The sequence below is a fragment of the Vidua macroura genome, chromosome 4 (assembly GCF_024509145.1).
Source record: "Vidua macroura isolate BioBank_ID:100142 chromosome 4, ASM2450914v1, whole genome shotgun sequence".
NCBI lineage: Eukaryota > Metazoa > Chordata > Aves > Passeriformes > Viduidae > Vidua > Vidua macroura.
The window spans coordinates 1122161-1136836 of NC_071574.1; the positions used below are offsets into that span (position 1 = coordinate 1122161).

At 41.9% G+C, this 14676-nt stretch overlaps 1 protein-coding gene across 6 annotated transcripts in view; it reads left to right on the plus strand.

The window, feature by feature from the left end:
- Positions 1-14676, plus strand: part of NDST4 (N-deacetylase and N-sulfotransferase 4) — a 97992-nt gene that overhangs the window by 45187 nt on the left and 38129 nt on the right. The gene's annotated exons all lie outside the window — the stretch shown is intronic.

A 14676-nucleotide genomic window follows, 5' to 3' on the forward strand; every position in this document is an offset into this window, starting at 1 on the left:
ACAAAGCTTGGAAAATCTGAGAAGCTCTTTTTCCTGGTAAGGGCTCAAAGTGCACAGGTGCAGCCAGCAGATACATAAACCACAACCTGAGATTAAAGGCTATTTTCCCCACATGCGTACAGAGATGCACTTATGGTTGTGTATATGTAGGGGCATATACATGTGTGTTGCATATATATATCTTCTAGGACCCTCTTCTGTATTATTTCTCTCACTATTGCTGCAAAGTAGCCAGAACAATACAAGATGCTTGTCTTTTTGAACCTCACCATCACTGAATTTAAAAAGAACAAAAAGAGCAAATGGAAAAACAAGAGCCTCAAGGAGTTACAGCCCCAGCATGACTTCTAAGAGTTAGCAGGATAATTTTCATTACCAGACTAGCAGGTAAGCATTTAAAGTTACCAGTTACAGGGTGGAAGCACAGCATGCACTTGAGCAAATGACATAAGCATCTGATAGAGTGAAAGGCCCACAGACTACTCACTGGGGGCTCTTCTACACTTATTTTCCTGATCTGTAGTATCCAGGGACACCATTAAATTTGTTCAGAGTAGTTTTCAAAGATGTGTGCAACTTGGAAAGAATAGACAGAGCTCAACAGCATGACAGTTATTTCTTGTCATTTTCCACATGTGGGAATCATAGAGATTAATTGAATCCCTAAGCATGCAATATCACGTTCTCCAGACTTTATTCTCGAGGGTTTTTCCTGTAAATACCCAATGCTTTCAGGAACAATAAGCAAGCCTTTTGTTTTTAAAAGCAGATTTCTATTTAATTTCTAAATCCTTATTTCCGTTTCTACAATTTCTATATTCACCTACCTGCCTCCTCTCCGGACCGTTGGGGTATCCAAGTACCCAGCAAGAGCAGTAGTCTCGCATACAATTGAAACAATTTTGCACATCAGAACACTTGGGGTAATGCTATTAGCCAAACCAGGCGTATGAATGCTCATCAGGGCTGATTCTGAGCACCAAGCACTTGGAGTGCCTGGTGCCTTTGAGAGCTGAGCACTGCACACAAGCCCAGCCATCAAGTGCTCTCTCTCTGGAAATACATGGGGAAATGCTCTGAGCAAGGGCTCGCACACAAGAGGAAATTCACTCCAAAGGCAATTGTGAAACAAGTTTTTCAGCAATAGCTTCCCGCCTGTGCCTTTTTGAGAGGGTCTTTCTGACGTGGTTTGCTGCACTAAGGAAGCCTGTTACTGTTCCACAGCGGTTCAAGAGCCCCACTGCCAGCAGAGCAGTGCCCACACAGAGACACTTGGAGATTCAGAGCCGAGTTCTCACTGGAATCATCTCCTTATGCAGGGAAAAACCCAAGTCACCCCCCATTACTATCCAGCAGTCTACAACATCGCTAGGCAAACCTCTCCAGTTGTGCTTGGCACAGCAGCCGTGCTTCCATGCTCATTATAGGGGACACAGCAGAAAACTCCACGTCCAGGGGCTGCAGTAAGAGCTGGATGCTGTTAAAAGCATTCTGAATTCTATTTATGTGCTGCATGCCTTTATCCATCTGAAAACCAACCAGTGCACACTGCTGAATATCTAGACAATAACAAGGAAAACATCTGCTAGGATTCAGACCTTTTAACATTTGTTTTTCAAGCAATGCATGGCGAGCCTTCTTTCATTCATTATGCTTGAGTCAGGGTACAAAGGGAAGCTTTCATTCTTCCCATATTTCTCCAGTGCCAAATTAGCAGCCACTTTCCTCACAAAAACACCAGAAGTGCCACTCATGGGATAAATCCCCTCCTCACCTCACACAAGTAATCATGGCACAATCACTCACCGCAGGGAGAAATCTGCAGAGAGAGGCTCAGAACCAGCCTTCCCCTCAAGCTCTCTTTCTGGGACAATAAAAAGTTCATCTCCCCTCTTTAGGTGAATGTTTCGCACATAAATCCACCCTGCAACTTGAGCACCCATAGATACTTTGTCCTCAACATTAGGGATTTTGTTTTGAATCAGTTACCTGGCACAGATTTGTTCCTCACGGTACCTCACAAACACTTTCTGCACACATCAGTCTGTTCCCACAGACTGGACATTCCCAGCACACATTAACCCACAGAACAGAATCCTGTTCATGAACATAACACGGAAAGCAGAGTGCACTTTGGTTAGTTTACAGAAAAGGGTAATTACAGCCAGTTAGACAACAATCTCCCAAGTCACTGGGGAAGGAGGCAATTAAGAACCAGCAGACCTGCCTTCACCCCATAAGGCACAACAGCTTTGCTTGAGAGGCAAAAATAACCACTACTTAGGAGGCTGATATTTCAGTGATGGCAAAGCCTTGCCCTGCCTTCGGGAGGAGTGGCTGTGGCTGCTCACAGACAGCAGAGATTTAGGGACTCTGCTAGCCTCTCCAAAGGTGCCATGCCCACCCAAATCCCTCAGGAATGCTTTAATACACAGCCAATCTCCTGATGACAATATTGGCATGTAACAGTAATCAAACCAGTCAACCCGTGCCTGTGTAATTACCTCCTACAACCCAAATATTCTTATTCCCTCACAAAGCCATTTCTCAATTAGGTGCCTCAGGGACATATGTATATATACACACACGCTTTTATAAAATTCTGTAGCATCAGCTACAGAAACAGAGATTAGAGAACAGGGTTATTATGGGCTCTCCTTACCACAGAAAATCTCCTAGTCCCTGGTATTGAACAAGTTTTGCAAGGTCATGTCTGGCTAAGTAATTAACAGGAACTCAGCAGAGCCACAGAAAGCTGTTTTTCCAAGCTTTGTGGAGTTCTATCTTGAGCCTAGCGAGCCTCTGCAAATGAATTTCTCCCTTTCTTGCCTGCCAATGTATCATCTCAGTGCTGGATTTTCAAAGGCAAAAGAATTCTTCACTTAATTTGCAGAAACATTGAATTTGTGTACTTGTAAATGATACTGGTTCCCAGCCACATGAGTCCAGTATCACTGCCATCAGTGATTTGGCAAAAAAACTCCTGGAAATGTCTTTTTATGCTGTCTCTGGGAGAGCCACACAGAATAAATACAAAGCTTTCACTTTTAAAGTTTCCTTTTAACTGAGCACAAACAAGGAGTAAGAACTTGCTGAAGTATTTCTATATTTTCTGTTGCCATAGTATGAGCTAGTACAGTCTTTACTCACCCAGGAAGAGCTCAATGCAGCCACCAGGACTTTTCCAAGACCTTTCACAAATACACATCCTATTGTTAACTCAATTCCCTGCAAGAGCACAGTGCAAGCTAAGGCATTTTCCCTTTAATAAATAAAACAAATAAAAAAACCTCCAAATGAACAAAAAAGCTTTAGCTTTTCACTTTGTACCCCCCTCTCAGCTCTACAATTTAGACTGCACCACACCTTCTTCTGGGTGGACTCAGGAACCACCTGTTCCCCTCTCTTCTCCCACTCTCCCAGCTGGAGCTGATAAGATTATCAAGGAGAAATTGCCTGTCCCAGCACCACCATATCCCAGAGCCCCCTTCTCTAAGACCTCAACTTGCCCTTTCTGTAATCCCTCTCACTGTCACTATTGGGATGGGATCCTTGGACTTTCTGAGCTATGGTAAAATGATGGAGCCATGCCTGGGAATGTCCATTGTGCTAGTGCTGACTGCAGGCCTCCCTTCTCCTTGCAGCCTGTCTGTCTTCTCCTGCTGCCTCCCCCTCTGAGCTCCAGTCCACTTCCTTCAGTGGAAATCAGAATTTGTCTCTGACACCCCCTCACTGCCACAGTCTGCGCTTGGTCTTTGACCTTCACCATCATTAAAATGCTTGGAACACTTAAAGCCTGTGATTTCTGGCTCATTTTAGTGTTTTAAAGACAAGAATTCATGTTGGACTTGCATCTTTCCTGGCAATTCCAAATTAGAAAGTACTGGCACAACAAGGAGCTGAGCCCAACCACTCAATCTCTCCAGCATATGATTATCCCTGATTTTTGTGCAAGGACAGCTGCTTTCAGGTGGCAGAATGCTCAGTCCTAAGATAAAACAGTCACCCTGATATCCTTTTAATCACAATAGGCCCCTTCCAGTAAAGTAAGCATAGCCATGGCCAGCCCAGGGACAAGCTGAGCCCAGGAGATGTGTGAGCACAGGAACCCAGAGCACACAGCCAAGCATCAGTCACTGCAGGCTGGGTGGCACTTCTGTCACCTTTTGAAGCACTTGAGAGTGACAGTGAAGAACACAACCAAGTGGAGTTCGGCAGCTCCCACTTTTGGATGGGCTTAAAGTCTTTAAAAATGAATTTAAAAAGCAACTGAGAGGCATTACACAAAAACTTTAATAATCTTTTTTAAAAATGGGAGTGCCTGCTCCGTTCTGCTTCATCATAAATGACAGTTAATTCAATATTTTCCTTGTTCAGGTCTCTTGAATCCCCCAATTCTTTCTGTAATAATTTGAGTGTTGAATACTTCTCAAGTGCCTTGACAAGACACATCAGACAGAATATTTCATACTTCTTTTGTTTCACCAGGGCCTGTTCTTTCATTCAGAACTTCAGTAGCAATGTAGTTAAAAACCACAATTCCCTTGCCACCAGCAGAACCTCTATTCTTCTCCTTGGCAGCCTGATGGATTGACTGTCTATCCAAGCACCCTCCCTGAATTCTAATAGATTTGGGGTTCTCTCATCTGCCAGGCTCCCACTCCAGATTAGGTGGTCTTGACAGTGTTTTATAGAGTCTCGCCAGAAAATAGATCCTGGTGGCTCAAATCTTCTACCTCTCGAATTTATTGAACAATTATCTCCCCAGCAAGATTTTCCTGAATGTTTGAAAACTGCCTCGGTATTCTTCTGTCCCAGGGAAGACACGGGTTTTTGGTCTGTAGGGTTACAAGACTCCAAGGAGTTCAATTTGGTATTGTTTGTACAAGCAATTAAGATCAGATGTTAATCTCAGAATAATCTCTGTTCATCACAGAATTAATCTCAGATGTTTGGGTTTTTTTTTTCCCCAAGGAAAAAAGTATACTATTCCACAAAACAACAAATTAATTATTAAAAAAAAGTCATCCTTCATTCTGGCTATAAGAACTAAACTTATAAACTTAATTTTGAAAAAGATTTTGAAATTTGATGGTTTAAAAAATGTCATAATCCATTTTAAAATATAGAAATTGAAGTTCTTCCAGATCAAATTCAGAGATTTCTAGTGCTCATGTCCTGTGCCAAGCTGATTTGTGTCACTGACTTGTGGCACATTCCTCTTCTACACTTGCACTGATTTCCCGGATTTGTACTGATTTCTTGAATCCTTTCCCCAAATTAATTCTGAAGTCATAGGTTCTATCAAACTGGATATATTTCCAGCATACACGTGGTACTCTATTTAATTTAGCCTCACTTAGGGAATCCATAGGAGCCAAAAGCCACATCTGCTTAATAGCAACCCTCAAGAGACCTGCATTAACCTGAGCTTTAAAACAACACATATTAGTTAAAAAGGAGCCCTAACAGTTGCTTCCTGCACAGAAAACAGCACTCTGAAATGATGGAATAGCCTTGTAGAAGGGCCAGGCAGTGCAGACTGCAAGAGCAGTCATAATTATTTCCTTAAAAGCACTTGAAGCAGCAATAAACACATTACCAGGAGCCCATCTATAACGCAGCTCCTTCAGGAGCAGTGTTACTTAAGTGACTTTAAATATGCTTTTGTCATCCAAATGGGAGCAGGAGGAACACTTAGAGCAAAAGCTGCATTTAGCACTCTTGGCATTATTCAAATGATGTGCAAGTGGCAGTGCCCAGGAAAAGGGTGGGTACAGGGAGAGATGGACAAACAGGTGAGGAACAGAGAAAATCTCCAAGAGAAAAGGAGAAATTTGAGACTTCAATTACTTAGCAATAATTAACCAGGCATTTTTTGTCAACCTCTGTGTCACAATGAAGTATCAAGCCAAATATTTGACTAAGTCTGGCTTCAAATCCTTAGACATATCCATCTATCCATCCACCCCTCTAGCTTTATATACACATCCTCACAGAAATTACATCTTATGGTCTTTGTCTTTTCTATGAATATGGCCAAAGATCCCTTCAATTACTGCTTTTACTTCCAGTGTTCTACACCTCCAAGTATCTTCTTTCCATCCAGGCAGGAAAAAAATCCAACAAAGTACTAAAGAGTTTTTCACCTCATGGGAAATTCTAACATAAGACTATTTAGCAATTTAGTTTTGTCATTTTGTGTCAACAAAATTTCTAATGTTAAATATAGTAGCTTATAACTTAAACAGTCACACCCATTTTATAGATAATGTCTTAAGATATTAAGTTAGTTCAGAATTTCTCTCCAGAAATGTCAGGGAGAAAACAAAACAAATTTTATTGAATTCCATTAAGAATTTAGTTTTCCAAATTTACCAGAAAATTAAAGGATAAGCTAGTAAGAATTTCCTGCAAACCAGTGTATTATTCAAAACACTTCATGGCCTTCTTTAGGAAATAAAGCCATGGATCAAGTATTTTTTTCCCCTTCAGAAGCACAAATTAGAAATGTCCTTTACTAAGCCATGAAAAAGTCTCTAAATGTTTGTAAGCCTTACTCTTTTCTGTGATCCTGCTCTTTCTGCTAATTACCTGCACTCTCATAGTCTGCTGTTCACATTTTTCATCCAGACAGCACCCGAACACAAGTGGGATCTGTGGTGTGGGACACACTCAGCTCCTCTAGCACATCACATCCCTGCTATTTTTAACACTTCTGATTGGAAAATGCTCAATCCCTTACCTCAGAGTTTAGCTTTTTAATTGATGTCATCATTTAATTGGCATCTTAGCATTTAGTTTAAAAAAACCCACAAACTAAATCTATTAAAACTAATACCACCTTCCAATACTTTGTGACCAAGGTATGGAAAAATTCAAAGAGTTAGAGGTTAGGATTTTCATTTGCCTTTCATCCTACTCATTCAGCCATTTATCCTTATACTAAATGGGTGGAAAATCCTTCCAAAATGGCAAAGTGACAAGGCAGAGGAAAATTAAGTTTATATTCCTGTTACTTGATCAACCTGGATTGCTCCAGTGAAACAGCTTCCTGTGGCAAAAGGTTGATTTATGAAAGGCAGAATGTTTCACTGGAATATGAGTCAAACAAAATTGTGTTCTGCCAGCTCATCTGCTCTGGCAGACTAAAGGAAAAGGGGGCAGTTCGTAGAAAATTAAAAAAAATAAATTCCAAAGATGATAATTAAATGTACCTTTGGAATTGCTGATCTTCCAGAAATTAAAAAATGCAAGTAATTCACACTTTGCTGAGACATTTCTTTAATACAAGAATTTCCCAAGAAATGGATATTTCAGGTTTTTGCTGCCTCTTCATTTCATGTAAAAGCCAGAATTATTAATGTAGCTTTGACATTACATATTAAATCTAAAATACCAACACTGAGGCAATTCCTAAAAGTTGTCTCAATATTCCACTTGAACTGCTTGGATTGAATCAGACTCAAGTAAAGCCATGGGCTTCAGGACCTGTGTGGTTTTTTTACCCCAAAACATCAGCCCTTCAAGTAAAAAATGGTATAAAAAATGATGGCATTCACATTTTTGACAGGAGACTGTATTTGCCTGCCTGGCCCAAACCTCATGAAATATTGGCTCTTAAAGCTGTCAGTGATTCTTGATAGCACAAGTGCTTTTTTGGTGGAGACCCAATTGTTTTAAGAGGGCAAATCATGTGGGCAGCAGGTTGTACCTGGGGAAAAGCAGCCTGCTAAGGGAGGGAGGCCCAGGGGATGAGGATCAAAGTGCTTTGTCCATTTTCTGGTAATATTCAATCCCTGAGGGCTACAAGACTGAACACCTCCTTTGTAATAATATTTACTGTAGGTTTTTCACCAAATTAGCACATATGTTTGGGAATTAACTGAATATACATGCATAAATAAGCATTAATCTATATGAATCTATAACTAATAGAGATTAAATACTCTATAATTGTATTAATTTAGGAGTTCCAGGGACAATGAGAACTTCTGAGGCTATGCTCTGCATAGTTAATAGTAACAATAACAATAATAATAATAATAATAATAATAGTAATAACGCATTGCACTTAAAAAATAGGTTCAGCTGCAGAATGTGAATTCTTTAATAAAAAAGCTCTGCATGTCTCTTCCTAGTAACATATCCCAAGATTTATGTACATCATAAACAAATACGTCTGTGCTACTATAAAGTGTAATTCCACTGTATTTGTTATTAGGAAAGGGAATACAGTTTCCCATATGCTTTCCCTCTTATTTCTGCTGTAACTGGGCACAGGCTGCCAGTACATTATCAGGAAACAAAACCCACCCATGCCTGCTGTAAATCTTGCAAGGTGAGTGTTAAAAGACCAGAGGGAATTTTGGGCAGGAAACCTGTGCCTGGAAAGAGCCTGCTGTAGGACGGTTAAAACCACCCTTCTGCTCTTCAACTGCTCCAAGCCAGCTGAGATTCCACCTACAGGAATATCCTGGATTATTCATTTCACTGGTGACCTAACACGCGGGGTGTGCTGAACCCCAGCAGAGGAGAGAGGGGAAAAACAAGGGGGAATGCAAGCTCAAAGGAGAGCCTGAGGAATAAAGAACATTTTCCACAATGGAAAATAGCACCCAGTTTTTAGCTCTTTATCATCTTACAGCTGCAAATTATTTACAGGATTTGGATATACACCTTAACAAACAGTCCTGTTTGGCTAGCAGAGATTAGCCAAGCAAAGCCTGTCACAGCAATTCAGTATTTGTGATTTTTAAACAGCTATTCCCATATAAAATAAAATTATGGCATTACCCTTCAGCTGTGAGAGTAATAGAATCTCTCACTTCTGAAATGAGTGGAAATTTAGTGTAACAACTATAATTAAAAGCTTGATAGTTTGCTGAACATATTTTTCAGTTTAATGGTCCTGTGTTACATGAATTCATACTTGACACTGCAAGTAGCTACAGTTTTCAATGGGAATATTTAGAGGGAAAAGTGCTGCCTTTAATGATTAAGATCAAAAGCAACTAGATTTCAAAGTTAACTGCCTCAGTAATGCCACTTTCTGGCTGCCACCAAAATGCATATGAATGGCTCTGAAATAGGAATCTGTTTTAGGCAAAAACCAACCCTTTCCGTCCCAACCTTTCTGTGTTGATTTTGTTTTTTAAGACAATGCTATGCAAGCATTCCATGTGCTGGTGAGGTCAGCTCTCTTGCCTGGTCCCAAGTGCTGGAGACCTATTCACCACAAGGGTTCACAACCAGTGTGCTCCTGTATGTGAGAAAGAGAAAAGCCAGGAGCTTCAGTTGTTATGAGACTCAGGAAAGGATGACAAACACTGATTTTTCACTGGATTGTTATTGCCATCAGCCATTATTACTCTTGGAAGACATGCTGCTCCTCTAGGGTCTGCTCAGGGAGCTTGGGACCGGCTGGCTTGCTGTGGGCACTTACACAAGGCTAAGCTGGAAAAGCCATGTAGAAGGGCTTCCTGTTAGCAGAAGTTTTCTTCCTGGGAAGTTGCTGGAAGGACTGAAAGATTTCATCACTTTTCTACAATTACATTGGACCCCTTCAATTTCTCAAGGGTGCAGGTTTGAGTTTTTTGCCAGTCTGTATTCCAGAGTGATCTGAGGAAGAGCAGTACTTCAGTTTTGCTCTGAGTGTAATATTCCCACTTAAGGGAAAGGGTGTGGTGATACTTTTGAACCTGAAACATTTCCTTTGACTGTTAAAGAGATTTGTTCTCAATTTTACCTGAAATTACCTAGTTTTATGAAGAAGTAGCCTACTGGAACTTCTGAAATTGTTCATTTCAAATGTGCCAGCCTCAGCTGGTGATCTGAATTGATTTTGTTGGACAACATACTGGCCTTCCATGTTTCTATTCAAGAGAACGGAGTAGAATTCTAAGAAGGGCATTGCCATTTTAATTTGGATCTTCCAGCCTCCTCCTCTGGACAGCTCACTATGCTGTCTTCATGCTGGGAAGGATAATGAAGCAGTGGCAAGCAAGGAGGATTTTCCAGGATGGAGGGATTTTAAACCTGTCCTGGAGGACAATAAAGGTTTTAGCTCCCTCCGCTGTGAACCTGAAGGAGCAGGGGGTGGCAGAAGCACTCTGATCTCTGGTGAAAGAGATGCAGTGTAAAGCAAGAACATTTGCCTTGAAATTCCCTTTTCATTCCACAGAAACATCCAATTCTAGTTATCAGAACACTGAAGCCAGCTCCCTGGATAATGGAAGACAGCATCACAAAGAAGGAAGAAAGGTCAGAGGAGTTAAGCTCTGCCAGACAAGTATCAAGCATCTCAAAAACATTAAAAAGCAACACTCAATCCTAGTGGTTTTTAAAGCACACCCTTACTCATCAAGATTCCGCAAACTGAAGGTTTCAGAATAACCAAGGAAAAAACAGTTCTCCAGACCTCCCTGGTTTCTGATTTTTATGGAGAGGCTGGGCAATGGGCAGACTCACATAGGGAAAAGACCCCAAAGATATGGAGGCACTCTCTTAAAGCCACAAGACAGATCCTTCATTGTGCCAACACACCCACTCTGAACCCTGAAGGACACACCTCAGTTCGGGGTATATCACCTGCTCCAATCTCTCCTTTATGATTGAATATGTGCTAGGAAAAAAAAAAACAACACCTTAATTCCCCACCACAAAGCATATACAGCAGTTAGTTTTTAAGCAGTAAATTTAAGGCAGGAATTTGACACTGCTGGTAGGTGCTCAGAATTTTGAGATAAATGTACATGATGAGAACTTGAAGGAAGTTTTATTTTTGTGACATGTTATCTGAGTGAATGATTTCCAAGGGCAGTGAAGGAACAGAAAACCACTCTGATTAAACCTTAGTAGATCCAAGTCCATAAATTAAAGAAGATAAATAAGGTAGCTTCCATTAGTCTAGCCTTTAAATAATTTATAGCAACTGAATACCCACCTGTAACATGTTGTAGAGTTTTTTTGTAGTTTTTTTTTTTTGCTAAAGAAAGCAAGTCTGAAGCAACGAGACATAAGAAAAAAAATATACAATACAACTCAACCAAAATGCAGTTGTTGGCGTAACCTGTCTTTTACCCTATATCTGTATTGTGCCAAAGAGAAAGAGACACTTTGATCCTTTTTTTTGGCATGGCCTAAACATGACCTGAGCTCATGTTCATGTCCAGTCTGGGTTTTATGTTGGTGACATACAGCACAGTGACTGACACCAGCACAGTTTCCTCCAACAGGACCACTATGGCTCAACATGCATTTTTTTTTATTAATGGACTACTTTAGACCTTGATGTTGTCCCTGTAAAGCCTTGACATTGTTTTGCTGTTGAATACTTGTTTTAGGGACTAATTTTGTGATTGCTTAGGGCTGACCTGAGGGTTCTGTCCCTGCCTTTTGGGCCTCTTTCTTGGTAGCTCTACAGTGGAATTAGAGAGAGAGAAACCCTGTGTGACAAACCCTAGATGTGGATATGGGGAAATAGAGCACCTCTTCTTTTTTTTCATGGGGCTGTTATGCTGGCCAGGCCGAACTGCAGCCGTAAGGGGCAGAGCCATTGAAATTAAAACAAGCATTCCTGATCAGGTTGTTTCAAAAACTGGACCAATAATCCTTGATCTCCCACGGGCAGACTGCCTTCCCCTGATTCCCCTGCCTGAAGAGCCTTTCTTCAAGAGATTTCTTTGGCTGAAAATGCTTAAGCTTCTGAAAAGTCAGAACTGATAAGCAATAATCTCTAAGCCCCTTCACTGCTCGGCTCCAAGTGCCACCAGCTCCTGTCCCTGCTGCATGAACCTGCAGGGAGGGATCCTGCTCAGCCCAGGCTTGTGCCAGCAGACTTCCCACAGCCCAGGGAATTGCCACCTGCTCTCAGCTTGGGCACAGGCTGCCTTTTCCCCTCCCAGGACTTGTCAGCACATTTGGTTAGTATTCCTAGAAAATCCTTCAGAATCAGCAGTGACTGATACTGGAGACCCTCAGTGCTCTCCCAAACAGGCTGTAAATCTTCTCAGCAGGTAGGGCCAACACAGAGCAGCAATCACTGCTGGTGGGAAAGCACTGCAGCCGCTCCCTGCTCCTGCAGCTCCAGCTCCTGTGCATGCTCCCAGCCAGGCCTAACGCCTTGGATCCTGCCCAGAATGGGGGCCAATTGCCTTAACTCACCTGTGTGGCCCTGGTTAAAATAAACCCTGCTTTTTATTCATGCTCTTTATCTTCAGTTCATACTTTCTGCCCTGCTAGACTGTCCCCTTGCTCCTCATTTGAGCTTTTTGCTGCTAGATGCTCTACCAAAGCCAGGAATTCCTTTTTCCAAGAAGAGACACTGGATAATTGCCATGGATATTTTTATGTATCTGTGCACCCACACTTGTGCAGTTGGTCACGGTGCTCTCACTGCTGGGGTATCTGTGTCACACTCAGCATCATCTCTCTTCTAATCCTAAATCAAAAGCCACCTCCTGAGTTCTCAGGGATGCTATTCACCACTTAGTCATGAGTGAGTAGTAAATTTGGTGCAGTATCACCCCATTCATCTCCTTCAGCTGAAACTGGCTGAAACTTCTACTGGGACAGATGCACTCCTCTGGGTCAAATTAATGCAGGTAGCCTCCTGACAGTTTTCTGACTTTAGGACAGAGTTACAACACAGCAGCAGCAATAGATCTGATAAACTGAGTGCTCCATTCAAGAAGGAAAAATAATTTTTTTTCTGTTTCCAATAAACATACTACAGAAATATGTGCAGAGCATCACCTTTGTCTTGCTTCAAAGAAACCCACCTGAGCTGTCAGACCTCACACAAAGGCAGCCAGCTCCAGGGAAATGCTGAACAGGCTCAAGTAATAGCTCTACAGTAAAAAATAGATCCGCAGCCAGAGCTGGCTGTGTCCAGCCCCAGCTGAGAGCTCCCTGTTAATTATTTATATGGCACTACGGATTAGCAGGGTGCTTCACAGGAATAAAAGCACAAGGAAATGCAGTCCCATCCCTCAGGAAGGCAGGGCCAAAGCCCTGGCTGTGCCCAGCGCTCTGCAGCCAGCACTGGGAGTGGCACAATTTGTAGCAAAACTGGGTGAGAAGTGTCTCCAGGTCTTTGAGATTTGGCAGTTTCCCTCTCATCCGGGCCCTGCTATTCCAGTCAGGTTTGGCATAGGGTATAGGGCGAGTGATTTCCAAATCCCGTGACAGATTTTACTAAATCCAACCCCTAAACTGCCTTCAGACTCTAGCCACTAAGTCAGTAATGTGGATTCTTCCTAATTCCTACACTCTGGTATTATCTGCTACAAGCATAGGAAGTGGGCTTCAATCCTCACCACACAGAAATCATCAACTCAGCTTCCCTGGGCTTATAAATTCCTCACCAAGGTGAGTTTTAACAAGCGCAGATACAGCTGAGTTGATTGTCCCCCTTATGACAGAAATTTATGCTGCAGTCTGAAAGCTGAAAATAAGGAACTTGGAATCCCAGTCTTGCAGTGACCCCATCAGTAATGTCAGGCTAGACATGACTTTTTTACTGACAGCTTTCCTGTCAGAAAATAGCAGTGGCTAGTTATTTCACACCTTCCTTACAGTCATCACTATGATTTTAACTGCTTTGTGGTATTCCTATCAATTCCAGCTCTGCCAGCTTTGAAAATTGCCAAGACCACAGCAGGTTTAGTCAGATTTTTTTATCCTAGCATAGATTTCAGGGAGGGAGCAAGAGCTGGAAGAGGCAATCAAAAAATCACATCCTGACAGCAGCTGCTTGCAGTGCAAAGAAACATTGCTGAAGTACTCTTTGTTTTTTCTTTTTTCCTTCCAAAAAATTTGAGCTGGAAACTTAGAGTAAAAACTATTATTTTGTAGTCCTCCAACTTTGCACAGACCACCAGCAAATTGCTGCACAGAACAGCTTGGGAATGAACCTCAGGGCTATGGGGCTGCACAAGCATTAAGGACAGATGTTAGGGACAAAAATGAATAACTGCATTAAAAGACTTCTTGGTATTAATAACAAATATGTGCCATAGAAGAGAAAACTGTCTAGAAGTGAAAAACAATTTTGGTTGGAAGGAATTTCTGGAGGTGATCTAATCTAAGCCCCAGCTCAAAGCAGAGGTAATGTTAAAGTTATATATGTGCAAATATTTCCATGTATTTTCTGTCCACAGTAGATATAAATAAAAAGTATTGTGTTTATCGTGAGCATATCCATATTTTATACACACACACACACACACAAAAGAGCAGAAACCTGCAATCACTATCCAGCACTAGGATCTGCTCCCAAATGAATAATGACTTTGAGTAATGGCAAGCGAGCCCATTTTTGACAAGATTCTCAGTCATATCCCTCCAAAGGTGATGGGACAGTGTCACCTTGGCCAGGCACCCCTGGGAAGCTGGGCACTGGCACATCCTCCCGTGCCAGAAACACTTCCTCAACCAGTCTGTGCAAGTAAAATAACTCAAGATGACAGTGAATTACAGATACGCTGCAAAGCTGGGATATCTAACTTCCCCTCCTTCCCTTATCTCCTTCCAGACCGTGTGAAGACCTTCCTCACCTGCCATACCCACTGTGCGTCCTCACCAACAGGCTCTGTGGTAAATTGGGATGGTGTTTCCTTGGGCAGCTCTCCCTTGTGGAATGGCCCAGAGCACCACGACCACACAGATCCTGCC